The sequence below is a fragment of the Procambarus clarkii genome, chromosome 15 (genome assembly GCF_040958095.1).
Source record: "Procambarus clarkii isolate CNS0578487 chromosome 15, FALCON_Pclarkii_2.0, whole genome shotgun sequence".
NCBI lineage: Eukaryota > Metazoa > Arthropoda > Malacostraca > Decapoda > Cambaridae > Procambarus > Procambarus clarkii.
The window spans coordinates 8,288,283-8,311,009 of record NC_091164.1 but is presented as its reverse complement, the minus strand read 5'-3'; the positions used below and the strand labels follow the sequence as shown (position 1 = coordinate 8,311,009).

The window sequence follows — 22,727 nt, the reverse complement described above, 5'->3', positions numbered from 1 at the left end:
TTGCGCTTGCAATGCTACAGCGAACATAATGTTAATTACTAAACACAAACTTGGCCTGTCATTACAGGTAATAATTGTCTCGTGTGTGTGCTTGACACTAATGAACGTACGTGCCTAAGACACGGGCCAAGACCTCCCCCCAACCCCCTCCGTGCCAAGATGATGGTGCGTGGCAGACTGTCACTCTACACTTTACCTCCCTACTTGCAGGTTGAGGCCTCGGGTAAAGCTCATTATTTCCTTGTTAACAGTTCCTCCCAAGGTCCTTCATCTCCTTCTCCTCCTGCTCCTTATTCCCCTCCTCCTCCTCCTTATTTCCCCCCTTCTCCTCTCTAGCCAATCGGCGCCTCACTTGGTCGTATAGCTGAAAATCTTGACAAACGAAGACTTGACTACGATTTAATGTCTAAGAATTCCTCACACATTCCTTGGATCGTAATATAGGCATATTTACGAAGATTTACGAACACAGCATCTCTAAGAACACAAACAAATGTACACATACACACACATATGTGTGTGTGTGTGTGTGTGTGTGTGTGTGTGTGTGTGTGTGTGTGTGTGACACACATACACGCACACACACATACACACATACACATATACACACACACACATACACACACACACACACACACACACACACACACACACACACACACACACACACACACACACACACACACACACACACACACACACATACACACACATACACATTAATTTAAAAATAACAATGGTAGTAAAATAATGATGATAAACAAGGAGAGAAGGAAATAAAATACAAAATAATTTAGTGATAGTAAAGAATTTACCAAAAAAATATGCATTACGTGATTGAATAAAAGGAAGGATAGATAACTGGGATGGGATAAGTGAGTAAAGAAAGGAATTTCAGGGAAATGGACACAAAATAAATTAATGTGCTAAGGACCCCGAAGAGCATATGCGCAAGTAGCCACTTATGCCGAGCAGCAAGACCAGAAGAAATTCACTCACAGGTGTTCACAGGTAAATGTATGTAAGCAATCAGGTGTGCTAATTAGGACTTGGTGGGTTAATTCAATAAGCAGCTTCAAAGAAATCAAGTGTCGACATGTGTTCAAGTGATTTCTGACTATCAGGCCGGAACAATCATCATACCTGTTTATGTTCAACGAGTTTACTATTAAATTTATTATTTACCTCTGTCCAGATTCATCCAGTATTTACGAAATTACTAACGAAGTCTGTACATCTTTTCTCAATAATAAGGAAAATATGAGTGAAAATTACACTTTTTCAATCATAGCGATTTTGTTTACATATATTAATCAGTTAATGAGCTCAGACCTACTACGAGAATGTTTGTAAACAATAATATACCTGTGAAGGCTTGTAAAATTTATAAGATCGCAAACCTGGTAATATATATGAACGTATTCCACATGATTTACGAAAGATGTACAGGTTTCGTAAGGGCATTACGTAAATATCCGATGACTTTTGGCCCTGCATATGATCTTCGAAGCTTGTAAATTTAGTTTAAAATTATTGAATGGTCTTTTTCTAAAATAATCCTTCCAGCCTCTATTCTTCACAGACGCCGTCTTGTCGAATCGTCTCTGATACCAAACATGAACCTTAGTCCTGGCTTTGTTGCTGTTGACTCTTCCCTTTCACACTACACACTCAAATGCTCCAACCTTCCTAACAAACGTGACCTGACTTAAGCTTAACCCCATTTTTTTTCTTACCCCTTCTCTTATTTTTTCCAATCCTGCTCTTCCTTCATCCCAATATTACACTCATCCCATTCGTTCCTTTCATCCTATTATTACACTCATCCCATTCTTGTCTTTCATCCCTTTCTTACCTTTCCACCTTACTCTTACCTTCTTCTAGGAATTACCTTTTTCTCCTGCCCTGGTGTGTGAGTTGATCATCATCTCTTCAATCACGGTATTGTGACACATCGTTTGTATATGAATGAGTTTGGGTGGATATATTTACTAGAGCTGCCTCGTGTGGTCTAATATGTCTTACGCTGTTTTTCATATATTTTAATGTTCCTGTGTTCTTATGCTACGAACAATTAAATCTGACATCTGAGGCAGTAGGCTTGTTGTACTAAAATTAATATAAGAATTACTTCCCGTTGACCTCCAATATTTAACATCGTTTGTCATGCACAGAAAATTAGTAATTAAAATTGAATTACACTTAGTATACAATGTAGATGTTAGGCTGAGAGAGAGAGAGAGAGAGAGAGAGAGAGAGAGAGAGAGAGAGAGAGAGAGAGAGAGAGAGAGAGAGAGAGAGAGAGAGAGAGAGAGAGAGAGAGAGAAAGAGAGAACTCAGGTGTGAGTAGTATTCAGATGAGTATACTTTTTTGTTTTTCATGAGTCTCCTTCTCATCATAAACCTCCAGTATTTGGAAGATGCTGACAAATGTGATCAAAGACACCGTTGGAGGCTAGAGACACGCGCACCTCTTGCGGGAGGCAGCTGAGACGACGAGGTAAGTGCCTGAACTAACAACCTCCATTAAAGAGGACGCTGATGCTTCTCCTATTGTCTCCCTGGCGGCTTGTGAGAACATTTTATTCTGTATTTGTTGATGTTAATGTTACTATAAAAGTCAACTTAACAATTGTACATAGAAAAGTCGAAGCCAAAGTTCATGTGCAAAATGAAAGATATTTAAAATGGGTTGCGTAGTGTACGTATATATTTTCTGCGGATATAAAGATCAAAAATATCATACCAGTGACAGACAGTTTTCCTGTAAAATAACTTTTTATTTTTAAATTCGAAAATCTTTCTGTTCTGTGAGGATTATATTGCAGAATTCTTTTTATTAAATAATACTTACTGATTCGGCCAATAATATATTTAAACAAACCCTACTTACATACACTCTTTCCTCCTCCTACTTGGAACTTTTTGTTCCGAGTAGCTGACTCCAAAACAACAACAACCTTGTAAGCTCAGTATACCTGTGTCAGTTTACCAGTGTACTCCTGATGACTGCTGACGTAACGTCCGTTCAACCTCCAGATGGAAGAAGTTATATGTGTAGAATGGAAAATATTCCAAAGAAAATTAATAACAGTCACTATGCTGTTGTGTTTAATGACATATGTATGACATATTTCTCTAATATGTATTAAAGAATATATATATATATATATATATATATATATATATATATATATATATATATATATATATATATATATATATATATATATATATATATAAGTATTATGTAGCAAATTATAGCATGTCTCTATTGCTGAAAATCCAATTATCATACGGTAATACTTTTGTAGGTCGGTGTAATTAAAAGTACGATAAAACTACCTTTTTTCCCCTTAACATTCAATATCCGGTTACGATAATAAAAAGCCAATGTGTAAAAAAAAGCTCTATAAACGTTAGAAATTTAGTCTCGTAAAATTCTTAAATGTGTTATCGCTCAATTGGTAAATGCACACAGGTCCAGGCTTTTATAATTACAAAAGCCAAATAAAAGCCCTTTTATTCTTGAAGCTGTACGGCGACTATTTCCGGGCTAATGTGTGGACAAATTTAACTGTACACGTGAAATGGTGAGAGCTCAGGTGGAAATGGGATGTGTCGCCTCACAATTCCACACTTCCGCTCGATTGAATTGCCAATATAACGGTGGTTGAGAATGCGAATAGTGAATAACGCCGGCAATTCACCAGGCTGTACACAAGATCTGAGTTCCAAATGACTTACACTAACGCTTCAGGTTTTCTCTCGTCTATACTTCCAATAACGTGACCACAACGCTGAAATAAACGTTATTGCTTCAGTAAAATGGATAAATAACAATGTGTTTATGTCGTGTTTGTTGAGCTGTGAATGTTAATGCCCTACTAACCTGGCATTATTGGACGACCTTTGCCACTTTGTATATTAAGAGTGCCAAGTTGGCTTTTGATACTGTCCTTAACAAGAGGTCTTTAAATGCCTGTTCTCTTCATTTACCAACCTCTACAAAATCTATCCTTTTAATATGACCAGAAACTTACTAACCCAAGTAACCCCACCTAACTTGTTGAGTTCGATGCATAGAAAATGCAGATATATGAGCCCCCTACTTTTTCTTTATACGTTGCATTTGGGCTATTGGTTACGATTACGTATAATAAGCGACCTATTAGTTGAGAGAACGGGTTGTTAAGACCAAAGTGTATCTAGTTAGTCTGTTGTTATCTCCTATTGTGACACTTTCCTTACCAACAATAGTGTCAACTGGGATATTACTGTAAACTTTGTTACGAATAGAACTATTATTATTACCTGTCGTATACCCATTAAGGTGCCAGTATCTCTCCTCACAGAGTACCAAGACAGTGGCACTGAGTCTTCTAAAAGGTTGCCAGGACCGCCCGTGGTGCCTCTTTAAAGTGAGAGACAGATGGACACGATCACACAAGTGGATGCTGAAAACGCGACCGAGTCGAAGAAATGTAAGGAAATGCTCGTACTCTCTATGGATGATCAACAAGTGAAAGGCACTGCTAGGAGAAGTTATGGAAGCCACCGCTATCCACAAATTTAGTGCCGGAATTGACAACGAATTTGAACGTTAAAGTTGTTCAGTTATAACGCAACAGGTACGTCAATGCCAGTTGGTGGGGCATACAGAGATAGACCTCACTCAGAGATAGACTCTGATGGGTTAACTCTGATGGATAAGAACCCCACCTATGAGTGTGAAAACCCTCTAATCAACAGTACTTGTTACACCTGTGGTTCTATTTTAATAATGAGTACTACGTAGAGTGCAGAATGTTCATCCAACAGTACGGATGCAACCTTGTCATGTCATCTTTAACGGAAGATGTTATGTCAGCACTACATTAGTGTGAGTGCTGTGAATAGGTAGACTAGATTAAATAAGTTAGAGGAGGGTATGTCTGTTCAGTTTTAAAATAAGGAGTTAACACAAAAAATGCTACAAAAATAGGAAGGATCGGAACTAACCCTGGGACCCAGAGCTAATGCTCGACCCTGCAGGCACAAATAGTAAATACAGACACAAACACCCACTCCTACACACACACACACACACACACACACACACACACACACACACACACACACACACACACACACACACTCCACGAGGTAGGTATGAGTTACGAGGAAAGGCTAAGTGAGTTTAACCTCACCTCGCAGGGAAACATAAGATTTAGGGGAGACATGATTAGTATATAATATTTTTCAAGGGAATTGATAGGGTATATAAAGACATTATTTAACACTATTGGTATTCGCTCAAGGGAACACGGGGGGAAACTGAATACCCAAATGACCCATAGAAACCTTAGGGAAATTGTTTCAGACTCAGCGTAATTGACAAATGGAATGCCCTAGGAGGACAGATTCCATACACACGTAGATATATTAGAGACCAATAGGCTCAGGAACCTGTTCAGAAGTTGACTGACAGTTATGAGGAGGGACCAAAGAGCCGAAGCTCAACCTCCCACAGGAACAATTAGGTGAATACAATTAAGGGAGTACACCCACACACACCCACCCACCCACACACACACACACACCCACACTCACACACCCACACACACCCACACTCACACCCACACGCCCACACACACAAACACTTCATTCACTTTGAAAGCTCCCTATTGTTCATATCCATTCAGGCAGCTGAAGTGGGCTATTGACGACCACATCCAGTTTCCTCCCCGACCAGTTTGGTAAATTCAATGTATTACAGAAGGCGGGACGCAGTTCCAAGTTAGGCTCCCGTTCGCGGACATTTTCCTGGTATGCTTCACATGGACTGAATTGGAAAATAACTTGTGTAAACAGTTCCTAAATTTTTTAAAGTTGTGTTTTTTGGTGTTTATAAATTAGCCATTGTCGAGTTGCGTGCAGCCTAGCGGAAGGTACCCGAACTATTAACTTTGTATAAAGGTGTCGACGATCATCTATTTCTATTAAATAGAATGTCTGTTTGTATCTCCAAGGCTGCAAACCAGTCGCTTGGGGCTTGTCTCATCCAACTTTTCTTGATGACACAAGGGTGGTATTGGACGATCACAGGCCAATCAATGTCAGGATCATGTCCCTCCTTTAAGAAGGATTAGCTCCTATTTCGAATCCCACCGATTCCTACGATGTTACTACATCGTAGGAATCGATCAATATCACAATTAATTATACCTTATTGATTAAAAGACGATAAACACTGAGCGTTCAATGTGCTCGAGTCTTCCTCATGTGGCATCCGTAGGAGGAAATTATCAACCAAGTGTTGCAAATTGTGCACGATTACCCCAAGTGTGCACGATATCGAAGAATGGCGCTGGTTCGATGTTGAATGCAAGCTATCAACCATAATTCAACGTTGATTCGACATTGATTCACCGTTGAATTGTCGTTGCTCTTGAATAGTGTGCTATCCTGGTTGCTTTATCAAACTATTTCTGGGTTGAGACGTCATGATTTCCAAAACTATATCATGATTTACAAAACAAATTGATGATAGGCTCAATGAGATCGAGTAGCTGACGTGCCTATAAACTCAACCATCAATCACAACCAGAGTGATGAATGGAATGAGTGTTCGCACGATTGTGTTTGTCTCCAGAGTAATGATTTGTCAATATGAAGGTCATCTGTACTCGGCAGAGAGTATCATCGTCAATACTCATACACTGAGAATCATTAATGATTCTCATAGAGTGAGAATCGTTAATGATTCTCATACAGCGAGAATCGTTAATGATTCTCATACAAAGAGTATCGTGTCATAATGCTCGTATAATGAGCACCACCATCGAATACTCATAATATAAATACCATTCATCGAAGCTCATTTTATTTGACTCAAAACCTGTACCTATGACTAAATGTTTTTCATCACGATATGATCGTGAACCACTAAACCACGATTTTATATATGTAATGTAACGTGCGATTCAGTTGAATCCACAAGGACTCCTAAGGCATCGACCTGATACCAAATCAAGTTTTTACACATTACCTGCGTAAGAGAGAGAGAGAGAGAGAGAGAGAGAGAGAGAGAGAGAGAGAGAGAGAGAGAGAGAGAGAGAGAGAGAGAGAGAGAGAGAGAGAGAGAGACAGAGAGAGACAGAGAGAGACAGAGAAACAGAGACAGACAGGCAAACGGACGGACATAGAGTCAGAATATGAACATCCAGGGCTTCCAATACACAGGTCAATACGCCAATATCCAGTATTACCAGCTCGAGGAAACGCTGCATAGTATCGTCTCAGGTTTTCGCTAGTAACATGACGCCGGAGAGAGAGAACAGCTTCCTATTCTGCCGTTTTAATAATTGTTATCCTACCAGATTTGCAACATTTTAGTCGTTCCTGAAATAATTACAAACTTCACGGAGTTAGATACACTTGCGGGGTTAAGAGAGCCATAACAGGAATGACTTTAGAAGTTGTTCTAAGGACCACTTCAATTCTCACTGAACATATACGAATCCTGAATGAAATTCCCAATAATATAATTTTAGAGTGCTTTGTCACTCTATATTGTCTCCATTTTCCGAAGTTGAGTACTAGAGAAGTCGAGTACTGGAGGAGGCATCTGAGAGTGAGAGGCTGAAGGAGGCATCTTAGTGTGAGGAAGCTGAGGAATGTCATTTTAGTATGAGAGGCTGAGAAACTTTATCTCAATGGGAGAGGATAATGAGCGTCATCTCAGTGTGAGAGGCTGATGAGAGTCATCTCAGTGTGAGAGGCTGATGAGAGGCATCTCAGTGTGACAGGTTGAAAGGAAACATGCATTAATTTGTACCTCAATAAACTACTCTGGTACCAGCCCAGTTGTATCTCACTCTCCTACACACTTCAGCATCATAGTTCCTATTAATTAATTTTGTGATGGGACAGGCAGCCAGTGAATATATACGTTTGGCTTATACTGAGGTCTTCCCTCCAAGGTCGAACTTCTGATCCTTCACGGGTGCAAGCCGACAACAAACTGACTAACTCTTGGGTACCAATTAACTGCTAGGTGAACAGGGGCATGCATAATATGACAGGAAACGCGTCCAACCATGTCTGTCTCACCCTGGATTCGAACACGGAATTCCCGATTGAGAGTCGAGAACTAACTCGACTGTACTACCGGGACATTGTTCAACATACACCAGGCATTGGTGCACAATGAAAGGCTCCCGGTAACTTTCGCACAACACACAACCACCCAAATATTCATAGCTTTATTCTTACAAAAATAAATAACAATCACATCATCAAAATAATAGTGGAGACATAATCACAACATACAAAATGCTTACGTTAATTGGCAAGAAAGACAACGCAGTGGGACTTTATCGGTATACCAGAGAAACTAACTTCCCAAATGAGCCACAGTGATATACAAATAATTTATCGGTGTATGAATAACATAAGTAAAATACGGGAATACATCAAGTATTATAGGCCAACTCTATGTACTTCTTGAAAGGCAGATAAGGTAGAATCCAAAATCCTTGAGAACTAATACACCAGTCGTCTGTAGGTTAAGATGCAGAATCCAAGAGTTCAAGCTCAAGCCCCATAATCACAACTAGATGAACACAGCTGGGGATGAACGCACACATACGCAAAATGTGTTTAATATATCATCCAGTTGGATTAAATACGAAGAGAAATGAAATGACACAATGATACGCAACGAAAATTTGAAATCCAGTTGAATAACTCACAGCAAGAAAACATTAATCAAGAACGTAGTATTAGCGGAGAATTGACATATTTACAGATTTTAAACTTGGGTGTTATTTATATTCCTGACACGAACGGACAACCTGAGCCTCAACCACCTCATGACGGCACAAATAATTTTCATAATTTGAAAATTTGACAGTTCACTTTGATGTTTACAATTGACCTTTCGTAAAACACACACACACACACACACACACACACACACACACACACACACACACACACACACACACACACACACACACACACACACACATACACACACACACACACATACACACACACACAAAACAGGGACTTAAAGAATAATGAGAAACTCAGAGACGAGCTTCGTATGTTATTACAGCAGCTAATGGTGGAAATAAAATACCTCGTTCGCTGCGTTAATGAAAATGCCGCCCTACTGTTTAGAAAAACAAGAGCCAAAGGTGCACTTATCTGTAGGAACTTGACTTTAGCTCTTGGAGCTATGAACGAGTAGAATTTTAGGACACTGATCTCTTTAGTAAATGCTGTCCGTTCAGTTGATTTCCCAAGACGTACACAATTTAACGTTTTAACATAACCAAAAACCTACCAACCCAAAGCCACCCAACTAACCTTACCAACAGATGTACAGAAAGTGTCAATGTTTGTGAACTTCTCCTTTGCAAAGTACGTTGATTTGGTACGTTAGTTACCGTAACGAACCATAAGGTCTTACGCGTTCAGAGGACTGCTTGAAACAAAACTCTTGTGATGTTTCCCATATAATAGTCTATCCATTGTTCGTCCATCAAGTCGATGAAGCCCACTCATTGTCATCCATTTCTCTGAAAATGGGGTCGGAGATGGTTGATTAGTCCAATACGAGCTCGGAATTTCCGGTTGCAGTGAGGACACGGAACTGTGGAGGTCTCGACAGGGTGAGCCACCAGTCCTGGACTTGTGAAGAGATCGTTTCTTCGCTGCATCTTTCTGTCTCTTGTGTTCGTCGGCTGCTTCATCAGCATGAAGACGTCTGCGTCAGGTAGAGTGATCCTCCAGATGCTCTCCAGCTTTCAGAGTCTTGTTACAGTTCTTGAGTGAAGCCTTGAGGGCGTCCTTACCACATAATATTACCAAATAATATTAAACTCAACAACAATGATAAATAATAACTATTACAATGTAAATAAACTCACATAAACTACATATATTTAAAGACTTGGAAGAATATTAAGAGGACTGAAAATATTATGTGTCTGAACTCTATGGACTGTGAACGATATGAAATGAAATAAACTGAGCATTAAATTTTCACGAATGACGTAAATCGAAGTTAGAAAAAAGCTCCATTGATTATGTTGTATTAAACATAAAAGAAAATTATAAGACTCTTTTAATAATGTACGTTAAAGGAAAAAGTAACATAATAGAAAAATAATTAATACTTTAAATTCTTTATAGACAGTTGGCAAAATGTTCAGTGTTGATTGTCAGTTGACAACACGTGCAGTGGCTAATAGACAGATAACATCACGTGCAGTGCTTGACAGAAATATAATATCACCTGCAGTGCTTGACATGCCATGACAATATTCAGGATACTGCGGCATTCATCAGTAGGAGAAAAAAAAACCGTGTATCTCTCACCTTAACCAGAATTGTGTAATCATTAATTAATAGGTAAAAAAAGTGTCATAACCGCCCCCCCAAAAAAAAAATATTGTTATTTGTTTAACATCACATGTGCATTAAATTATAAGCCGCTGGCTTATAATATGTAATACAATGCATTTATAGTGGAAGTATTATATTCGGTAGATTACATGAATCATTCGCTGCTTTTTAAACATTAAAAATAGGCATGGATCTGCTATGGTGTGAACACGAGGACTGGATCATATATTGTATGCATTGTTAGTGCTTTATTGTTGATATCTTATTTTGCCTCGAAGATCGTAAGAGGTGGTCGAATGAAAGATGTACATTTATATGTCTGTGAAAACAGCGTAATACGAAGTTGGACAGTAACACAGATGACCAGAGGGACAATGTAGGAGACAAGAGACACTGCTGCTAGTATCAGAGAAAGAGAAAGAGAAGGAGAAAGATCAAGTACATATCTATCTATCTATCTAAACCCCACGTCATAATGGTGGAAGGCAGACGGTATGGGTGAGGACTGATAACTTTGAAGCATAGATTAAGGGGGAAGTGATAGCAAGTGTTCGAGACGATATTTAAAATAAAAAACAATATAACACAGAATCAAGACTGAAACTAGAGAGAACTGCAGGCGTTCAGACGTTCAGAAGAACAAGAAGCTTGACTCAAAGTAATAAATATTTTATAAAACAATAACCATTTGGCAAAGCAATAAACATTTATAAATAAAACATAACAAGCAACAGGAGGAAATGTAATAATTTGATAAATTAATCGTGAACTGAAAAAAACAGGGCTCAAGAGCTAAATCTCAACCTGCAAGTCTCTCATGGTGACTACATCTTGAGCAGTACACCTTAACACACACACACACACACACACACACACACACACACACACACACACACACACACACACACACACCTGTACCTGGTACCTGTACATCAGTTGATTGACAGTTGGGAGGCGGGACCAAAGAGCCAAAGCTCAACCCCTCGCAAGCATAACTAGATGAATACACACAATATAATATGAATTAAAAATTCCCAACAAATTTGCGTCAACGTACCCAATATTTACGCCATCATTAACTGTGCTACAAGACAGGTGCACAATACACAATACATTTGTCTCTCGTAAATACCAGCGCAAAGTTTGTGTTGAATGAGCAGCTGCGTCATCAGCAGCTCCCAGTCACACCTGCTCCGCCAAGAATGGTGCTTTGGTAAATAATAATGTTTATGGTGGATACTAGCTAACCTGTCTTGTGTTGAGAGAAGCAGCTGGGAACAGCTCTTGGATAGCACTTCGCTAACTATACCTCTTATCAAACTAACATGTTATGCAAATTGAAAATCCTATTTTTTTTATTGCTTTTTCCTTTTTTTTTCGTTCCAGCATTGTTTGTAATTATTGTTCGACAGGTGTATTTTTAATTGGAAATGTTAATGGCAATAACTTGTTCTGATAGTGAAGTTGATGTAATAATTGTTCAATAAATGTTACTTCCTTAGGGGGAACCGGTCGGCCGAGCGGACAGCACGCTGGACTTTTGATCTTGTGGTCCTGGGTTCGATCCCAGGCGCCGGCGAGAAACAATGGGCAGAGTTAGCAGTAAAATAGGTACCTGGATGTTAGTCAGCTGTCACGGGCTGCTTCCTGGGGGTGGAGGCCTGGTCGAGGACCGGGCCGCGGGGACACTAAAAAAAGCCCCGAAATCATCTCAAGATAACCTCCTCATTTCACCTATCTGGTCGTGGTTCGGAGAAACACCATCTCAAGACTCGGTCCGGCCTCCAGTGGCGACTTATGCAGACAGACCCAGGAATAACGACAAGCGACAGGACACATGAACCCGGTAAACCACGACTTGCTTCACAGTACAGGGATAATAATAATAATAATACCACCAGCATGATGTCGTTCTAGAGCGAACAGACGACTAAACCACAAGACATTCCTGAGACACCAAAGGACAAAAACTAATGATGATAACACCACATCACAGGAGAAACAGTAGGCATCTAGACACTGGCTTACAGACCTTCCCAACACCCAGCAGTCGTCGCTAGAAAAATAAATAGTGAAAGAAAATGCAGCAGTAATATAGCAGTGGCAGGCGGCGGGATGAGACATAATCCTCTTAGCCTGCTGGGCATTTACCCTTAATAATCACATGCTGAACCATCACACCTTACCTGCAGGTAAATTGGTGCGAGGAAGAGGGAGTTGGAGTGGGGTAAAGGCAAGGCGGAGGGTTGTGGGTTGTGTGAGGGGAAGGTGGAGGGTTGTGGGTAGGGAGAGGGGAAGGCGGAGGGTTGTGGGTGGAGAGAGAGGAAGGCGGAGGGATGAGGTGGTTGGGGTGAGGGGGAAAGGGAGCAGTAGAACCCCCATAAGCAAGTTATAGAAGGATCAAAGACTTGGGGAGGGGAGAGCAACGTTGATTCTGAGGCGAGGGAGAGGTAGGAGGGTGAGGGAGGAGAGTTTGGAGAAGTGAGAGCGAGTGGGAATGAGAGGAAGCAGCTATGAATGAGAGAAGAGTTATTATTCTTAGCTATAAAAGCTAACATTCATTAGCTGAACTTGCGTGGATCTTGTGTACTGTTTATGCCGGACCAATTCTGGTCCTCAGACTAGTTCCGGAGCTGAGAGAGATGAGTTAGGAGGAAAGAAAATGGAATTAAACCTCACGTCACTTGAAAAGATAAGAAACAAGGAAGAGATGGTTATCATATTGCCAAACTAGGGAAAACCAGAGGAAACTTCGTACCAAAATGGCTACCGTGAAAAAATAAATAATTTTTTCAGTGTCAGGATATTGAACAAATAAAATGTGCTAGGAAGTGAAGTCCTGGAGGCGAACTCCATTCACATTTTTAAATGTAAATGTGGCAGATCCCAATGGGCTCTGCCACATTTACTCAATTAAAATTGATTTAATTGTGGCAGAGCCACAATTAAAATTGTGGCTCTGCCACATTTATAGGGTACCTATACCCTAGTCTATTAAGGGTTCAAAGGCGGAGCCAAAGAGCCATGGATCATCCATCCCAAATACAACTGAGTAAACGCACACACATACACCCCCCTCCCACACACACAGGGGGGCCTGGTAGCCTGGTGGATATCTCGCAGGACTCGTAATTCTGTGGCGCGGGTTCGATTCCCGCACCAGGCAGAAACAAATGGGCAAAGTTTCTTTCACCCTGAATGCCCCTGTTACCTAGCAGAAAATAGGTACCTGGGAGTTAGTCAGCTGTCACGGGGTGCTTCCTGGTGTGTGTGTGTGTGTGTGGTGTGGAAAAAAATAAAAAAAATAGTAAACAGTTGATTGACAGTTGAGAGGTGGGCCGAAAGAGCAAAGCTCAACCCCTGCAAACACAACTAGGTGAATACACACACACCCACACACACACACACATGCACACACGCACGCACACACACGCGCTGTTTGGGGTCCCTTTCAATCCCTGATACATGTCAACGATCTGACAGAGGAAATAGTATCATCGGCATCCATGTTCGCGAATGATGCAAAATTGATGAGGATAATTAGAGACACACAGACGACTGCGGGAGACTTCAGTCGGAGAACTAGAAGCGCCCCAGTGGTGGTCAGACAGATGGTTACTTTCCTTCAAGACATTCAAATGCAAAATCAGAAGGATAGTTGAAGGGATAGATGACCCTAGGGACAGTAAGGGCTAAGAGGAAGACATGTAGCTGTCAAAAACAGTGAAAGAGAAGGAAATGTGAGTATATGCACCACCAAACATTCGTCTGAAGAGTAAGTTTGCACAATAATGACTATAAATCAGGATGCCTTACAGGAATCTAGACGCAGATTCCATTAGAGCAATATGTACACCATACGTAAGACCAGCTCTTGAGTATGCAGCATCGGCTTGAAGTCTACACATAAACAAACATAATATGGCAATACAAAAATAACATACTCAACTATACTTTTCCCATAGCTAAGGTAACTCACCTACAATGAGAGGCTGAGTGAACTGAGTGAGGATGAGTAAGCTCAAACTCACCCTCTTGGAACAAAGACGAATCATGAGGGATATGATAGCAACGTATAAAATATTAATTTGAATTAATTGATAGGATATATATAAGGAGAAATAGTAGGAGCAGAGGACACGGTGGAAAGCTAAAGACACTAATGAGTCGGAAGAGACATCCGGAAAAACCTCTTTAGCGTAAGACACAATTAAATGGGTCTGTTTACGAGAGGAGATCGTTAAGACATGTCTAGTATATAACTGACAATGAAACGCGACTAGAAACAGGAGGAGCGAAAGCCTTTGCATCATTGCATTACTTGACTAAGAGATATAAAGGCGGGGCGAGAGAGCTATTGCTCGACCCAGTAAACACGACCTAATGAGTGTCACTAAGTGACCCCAAACGAACACAAACACACACACATTGACCAGGCGTGTAACAGAGGCTAACAGAGGTGAGTACAGAAGCTCACCTCTGTAGGTGAGTACAAAGGCTCACCTCTGTAGGTGAGTACTGAGGCTAGCAAAGGTCTCACATAGTCCCGTGAAGTACAGGGCAACAATCCCAAGCACATCAAACACTGAGTCCCGAAGAGTTAATTAACACGCACAGATATCGATATTGTAGAGCAGGTAAAAGTAATTAACTTGCTCTTTGGGCTTATTGAGCTGACAAAGATATTGTGTTGGTGCTCACCTTGCTCAACAGGTGCAGCTCAGGTACAATTGTTTCTACTGGTGTTTTTCTACTGTAGCCAGCAAGAGGAAAAAAAATGTTTTTTTTTCTCACCAAACCTTCACTTTCAATATGTTCATCTTCTTGCTACACTACTCTTACGGATGATGTTGCCTATGCTCCGATTAACAAAACTTATGTCAGTAAATTGGTACAGAAATATTTCATTAAAGAATACGCTGAATACTCATAAATTTCAACAAACACTTAACCAGCGATTTTATTTCAGCTTATTCTTCACTAGTCACTGAAATTTCAAACTTTCTGACACCATAATTGATATTTTCAGCTTAGAGGTGTCCATAGTTGATACAAATTGTCTCCATTAAATAAAATCTTACCAATAAAGCACAAAGCACTTTAAATACTTATAAAAAAACATAAATTTAATTTGTATTGCTCAGTTCATTTTCAAGCTAACGGGATATTTTTTTCAAGTACTAAGCGACTTCTAATGAGGCTCTAAACTAATGCTTGAATGAAAAAAATCACCCTTTTGAAGAAGTTTTTTAATCTCAAATGAAAATTGAAAAGTATTACCACTACAAATAATGTAATACCACAATGTTATTTTGAATGTTATTCTTGAATGAGGAAAAGTTGTTTGGTGACGAGTGTTTATATAGAGGGAATATTTTTGACTAGTGTTCGATATTCTAAAGGGGGAATATATAGACAAGTGTTGGATATTCACAGAGAGGGAATACTTTTTCTAGTTTGGGAAATTGCCGGTTCCTGGATCGACTAGCTGCTTGGGTCTACCACAAATAATAACCACCTAAAAATAATGCCAAAGGGGCCGGACCCGATCCGCTTATAACTATCCTTAGCTCGATGACTATATTATGACTATTCATTTCTTATTCCAATGCAGTGTAGTGTCAAGGCCATTTTTGGGACGCTGCCAACCACCATCCAACATTTTTTTGCGAGTCTCGGTGGAAGACACTATTTTCTTCGGTCCGACCAGCGATCTGGCATGTTAATAACTTACCTTTAATTAGTCACCATGCAAGGTTTGTGAGACTAGCCCCAAGCGTTTGCACCTCCATTCTTGGACAGGCAGAAATAAATGACACTTGGCAAGTAGATGAACAACAATTTAATTTAAAAATCTGAGAAACTATCTTGGCATTATAGCAAAATGCCTATAATTCCAAGCGGCTAATTTGTTGTTTGTTTTCCAGATATTTGCAGGAATAGTAATTGCTTAAGTCATGGGAAGGACATAATTATCACATGAAGTTCAAGATATAACCTAACTGATTGCAAAATACATCCCAGTTGATGAAAATACAACCCAGGTTATCCCAAAATACATTACCTGTAGCCACTAACAAACACGTAGACAAGATGGTCTTCCGTGTGGTCTAAACGGTGTTGCCACAGGCGGAGTAAAAGGTTCGACACGGGGAATAAAACGCACTAAACGAGGCACCAATTGCAGCAGCCACTGACGTCGAGGGCGAGGTAAACGGACTCCTCGTGACTTCTTGGGTAAATATACACCCTAATTTCTCCCCATGTTTTCTTTTTTGTCCTGCTTTTTCTGTAGCTTGGTCACGCATACAGGAATACACATTGCTGTATAATACACTCAATAAGTAGTTACGGATTTGAGAAAGTTCTCAGTGGATGTTAATTCCTATAAATGTATCAGTTTGGTTTATCAAAACTTCAACATTTATTGGGTTTTAGAAAGTAAAAGAAACAGAAAGCAAATATTAAACAAAAATAATTGCAAATATCGCAGTTGCATTTGTTTAAGATTTTCCTATAACTAACTTAACAACTCGACTGCTGTTACCTTTATCCTCAATAAGATTTGGCAAGTTTTAGTAACAATTCTGCCATAACTGCTTGTATAACATTACTGTAAGTGAAGAATTGCGGTATTTGTGAGACTCCCATCACGCTTCTCTGGTCCAGCCTCATTAACCAATTGGATATCTCGCGCCACTCCCAATAGCCAGTTGGACAACTCGCACCCGTTCAGTGCCTAAATAATCTACGTCGTGTGTAGATCATGGCCAAAATAAACCCTGTAGAATTCCTACCCCATCTATACTCTTTGCGATACGTGTAATTAACCAACTAACTACTCAGTGTCAAGCCTGGACCTGACACCCCTGCCGTAACCAGCATTACACACACACACACACACACACACACACACACACACACACACACACACACACACACACACACACACACACACACACATACACACACACACACACACACGGGGGGGGGGGGGGCGGGACCTCGCGGCAGAGTGGACAGCGCTCTGGGGTCGTGGTCCTAAGGGCCCGGGTTCGATCCCCGGCAGAGGCAGAAACAAATGGCCATAGTTTGTTTCACCCTGATGGTCCCTGTTCACCTAGCAGCAAATAGGTACCTAGGAGGTAAACAGCTGCTACGGGCTGCTTCCTGTGTATGTGTGTGTGCGTATGTAAGACAAATATATGTAGTAGATATAATAGAGTAAAAAATAAATTGGCTAGAAAGACGGGTTTCAAAAGCTAATAGCTCGATTCAGCAAATAGAAATAGTAAATATGAATAGCATTTACAATTTGTTTTTATTTACTAAATAATACACACACACACACATCGCTCTGAGGTTCCTCTCTCTGTCTTCCACTGTGCTTTTTATTCTGTTTGAACTTCATGAACGTCTCCTCTCTGGCCTCCCATTCTTTACACCTGGCCAGACCAACTAATTACGTGATCCTCTCCCACTATGCGTGCTCCTGACGCTTCCGTCATCACCATTCACTTCTCTTACCACAATAGCTTCTTCTTTTTCTCTTATGCTTATTTCCTTCCCTAATGAGTTAATGAGTTCCCTGATTTTTCTCAGCAAAAATATTACTCTTGGAAACGCTTAAAATAGCTAGAATTAATAGTAATAGAATTAACATGAATTAAAAATATACATAAATTAAAAAAATATAAAATGTAATTTAAAAATTTAATTATATATATATATATATATATATATATATATATATATATATATATATATATATATATATATATATATATATGTATATACATTTCTAGTATGTTGACCAGACCACACACTAGAAGGTGAAGGGACGACGACGTTTCGGTGCGTCCCTGACCATTCTCAAGTCGATCGACTTGAGAATGGTCCAGGACGGACCGAAACGTCGTCGTCCCTTCACCTTCTAGTGTGTGATCTGGTCAATATACTTTAGTCACAAAAAAATACATTGCTAGCCAATCCTTCTTTATATTAAATAGTTTTGTCACTGTCTCTCAGCTGATTTAACTTAAAATAAAAAAATAATGACACCTTTTACGTTGGGGAAAAGCACGTAATATTTTGGTTAACAAAAATTTATAAAAAGCAGCTTTTCACCCATGATGAGGTCAATTTTAAATTTTATCCCTGATCAAATTTGTGCTGACTGGGACTATCAACCCCCGACCGAACTTCACGTTAACAAACGACTGACTGTGTTGTTGACATTAGTACCATCTCTCCCTCCCTCCCTCCCTCCTCCAACACTGTCACTCCTATGGTGATTTCCGTGTAAATGATTCTCAGTCACACCCATTCTGTTCACCAATTACATCATGTTAATGTTTTCAGGCACAGGAAGAGAGGACTGAGAACGTTATATTAGGCCAAAGATTATATATGTATATATATATATATATATATATATATATATATATATATATATATATATATATATATATATATATATATATATATATGACAGTGTCAGACCACGGAGGAAAATTGAAACAGGAATTTCCTTAAGTACTTTCGTATATTAATACATCTTCAGACTCTTTCTGAAGATGTATTAATATACGAAAGTACTTAAGGAAATTCCTGTTTCAATTTTCCTCCGTGGTCTGACACTGTCACATTTTTAATCACGTGTTTATTTTTCGTGATTTACACACACATATATATATATATTTATATATGTATATGTATTTATACGTATATAACAGTAAGAGACAACTGAATCAAAACGGGGAACCAATAAGCGCGAAGAATTTCGGAAAACAAAATAAGAGAGTTTATTGAATGGCATCAAAGTCGGTCCTAAGTATTTCCTACAGCTAACATGCTCGATCATATATATTAAGGCAATAAACCATTATGAACCTGGGTTATGGTACAAGGAAACTGTTTTTTTCGGGAAAATAATTGATAAGACAGCAATATTTCACAGCGATTCCCTGTTTCCATAATCCTGTGTGTAATAATATATCACATCCATACACCCTGCCTTTCCCCTAGGCACGAGTGCCAACATCATATTAACTTGCATTTTCCACAAAATAAGTTCACTGAATACTCGTATTTATCTCCGCCTCTTTTGGAATCCACCAATCGCAACCTTTCCAAAATCAGGGTCTTCACTCAGCAACTCTCTCGCAGAACTCTATATGCGACTCCTTAAGTATCAAGTCGACAGATTTTTGAAGTGGCCAGTTAGCGGGGTGTGACCTTGAGACAGCTGGCTCTACCATTAACAGTGTCCCATGTTGTAAACACGGCTACGATCCTATTATGTTATATCCTGAACTATTATTTCCTCCAACCACTTGGGCTGGACGTTAGAGCGACAGTCTCGCTTCATGCATGTCGGCGTTCAATCCCCGACCGTGCAAATGGTTGGGCACCATTCCTTCCCTCCCGTCCTATCCCAAATCGTTATCCTGATCCCTTCCAAGTGCTATATAGTCGTAATGGTTTGGCGCTTCCTCCCTGATAGTTCCCTTACCTTTGCTCCGCTCTCTCTCACGACAGTACACGTAGAAATAACACACTTGTGATCTGTACGTTTTCTAAAAATTGTCATAAAATTCTGAAAATAATTATACATATAGAGCAGGGCTGATTTCTATAAATAGAAGCTGTCTATATGAGACAGGTCTTATTCAGATCCCCCTAAACTCATTCATATAAATGTCTAACCTGAGCTTGAAACAATCCAGTTGGGCTCCTGCAGTGTCATGCCTGTGCCACCCTTCCTCCTACCTGCCCTTCCTCCCCAAACACCCCGCTCTGGCACTGTAGTCCTGTATAAGGAGGAGCAGTTTGGACTGTCGGTCTCAGGTATTCACAGTACCTTGCCTGACTTCATGAAAACGTTAACTGAGTATTCAAGATGGTCATTGTAATTCATAAAATGGTATTATAAACGACTTTCTTTTAACATTGAAGTACAATGATATGCTTATAAATTAGAATGGAATGGATTTCATTGTGTTCTTGTGCATTATTAATTCATTATTACTATTCGTTCTTAAGAAAAGAATGTTTAGACATAATTCATTCCGTTGATGATAATTCACATTCAATATTGATGTTAGAAATATTGCACGGATGATTGCTGCAATAATTGTATTAATGATGGTAAATGTAAATGTTTTGATAGTTAAAATTATTGCATTGATGATGGTTGCAACTATGTATTAATGGTAGTTACATCATTATATTGATGATGGTTGCAATCATTGTATTGATGGTTAAAATAATTGTCATATTGATGGTTTCAATATCTGTATTAATGGTTATAGTCATTGTATTGATGATGGTTTCAAAGATTTGTATTGATGATGAATGCACTCATTGCATGATGAGGTGAAATAATCATTGTATTGGTGAAGCAAGCAATCATTTGATTGGGGAATCAAAGCAATAATTTTATTGAATATGGCTACAACCATTGCATTGATGATGGCTACAATCAGTGTATTGATACTGGTCGCAATCATACCATGGTTGATGAGCGCATGCTCATAATACCTCTCGCTTGCAACCCGAAGAAAACTGTTGCAACTAATAAGGTCATTCAGGAAGAAGATTAATTACCAACGCCACCCCCGTAACGAGCTCTTTATAACAACCTCGATCACTCTGATGGCTTGTGGCATGAATTACCCCTGCGCCACCTTTGGAAAATATTTTAAACTTTTATGAGGGGAAGCTCACTATCAATATTTCATTTTTACACGGAAGTGTTTTAGGGATTTACCTAGAATTGACTGTGTTTGTGTGTGTTTGTGTTTGTGTGTGTGTGTGTGTATATATTTACCTAGTTGTGCTTGTGGAGGTTGAGCTTCGGCTCTCTGGTCCCGCCTCACAACCGTCAATTAACTTTGTACTCACCTAGTTGTGCTTGCGGGGGTTGAGCTCTGGCTCTTTGGTCCCGCCTCTCAACTGTTAATCAACAGGTGTACAGGTTCCTGAAAGTGTGAGTGTGAAAGTGTGAAAGTGAGTTTGTGAGTGTGTGTGTGTGTGTGTGCACGTGTGTGTGTGTGTGTGTGTGTGTGTGTGTGTGTGTGTGTGTGTGTGTGTGTGTGTGTGTGTGTGTGTGTGTGTGCACGTGTGTGTGTGTGTGTGTGTGTGTGTGTGTGTGTGTGTGTGTGTGTGTGTCTATTTGTGTATGTGTACGTGTGAGGATGCGTTTATAAGGGTGTGTTTGTGAGTGTGTATGTTTGTGAGTTTGAATCTGTATAAGAATATATTTTTACATACTGAAAAAACGTAGAAGCCGGATATAATATACTTTGATATAACAGTAATTGATAAGAAATCTGAAATATTCATATAATGGTGCTAATTGGATTCTTGAAATAAATATAAATGTTACTCATTGCAAATATTCAATTCACATCTTAAATGGATTAAAAAATATTTGAGAGAATCAAGAAGTAACAATCGAAGGGTCCTGGAACTTTCTTGCTCCACAGGTTGAGAAAATGATGACTTACAGAAAAGAAAAAGAAAGAGACGTCTCTTTTCTCAGCTTTTACATGTAAAGATGGAAATCATGAGTGGAAGAGGAAATTTTTTTATGAGGTGTGATGAGGAATGTTCATGAGAGGACGGAGAGACCTCATGATGTGAAGGAAAAGCCTTCAGGAGGTACGAGGAACAATGGTCAAGCTTGGCAGTAGAGAGCCGTGAGGGTTTGGGTAAGCATCCAGGAGGTGTGAGGAACTCAGGGAAGAGGGCTTAAATAATGGAACCACTCCACAATATAAGACCCAGTAATCAAGAAAAAAATGAGGTTCCTGTGAGGAGAGGAACTACACACCTGCCCTCTCACACAACACACAGTATTTTGACGTAACAATTCCCCAACGTCAAAGTAAGATGTATTAAAAAATCATGGCGGCTGGCAAATTTAACGTGATGTCCCATTTTTCATTCGTGGGTCCACACTTAGGTTTGGCTCGGACAATTTAGTACTCTATTTGAATGACCTTTCGAACTAAATATTGTTATATCATCCACTATTTCAACAAGCTCATTTCAGTAGACCCTATTCTACCACAAATAATTATTCTTTAGTATCATGAAATAATCCATGAATATCCTGCTTCAGGAACTGTAGAGAGCGTGTTGAAGCACCAGCAGGGGACGTACACTCGTCACACTGGTTCTCTGCATACTGACAAATTATTTTTTAAAATAACACGGTCACTCAGTCCCCCCAGAACCATTCGGCAGTTGGAGCCACAGCCATACACCAGCAGACATGATGTTCAGCTGCCCACGTGTTAAAACATCCAGAAATGTCAGCTCCT

At 39.6% G+C, this 22,727-nt stretch overlaps 1 protein-coding gene across 1 annotated transcript in view; it reads left to right on the top strand.

Moving 5' to 3' along the window:
• LOC123759104 (uncharacterized) overlaps positions 1-22,727 on the top strand; it is a 111,980-nt gene that overhangs the window by 22,789 nt on the left and 66,464 nt on the right. The window lies entirely within an intron of this gene.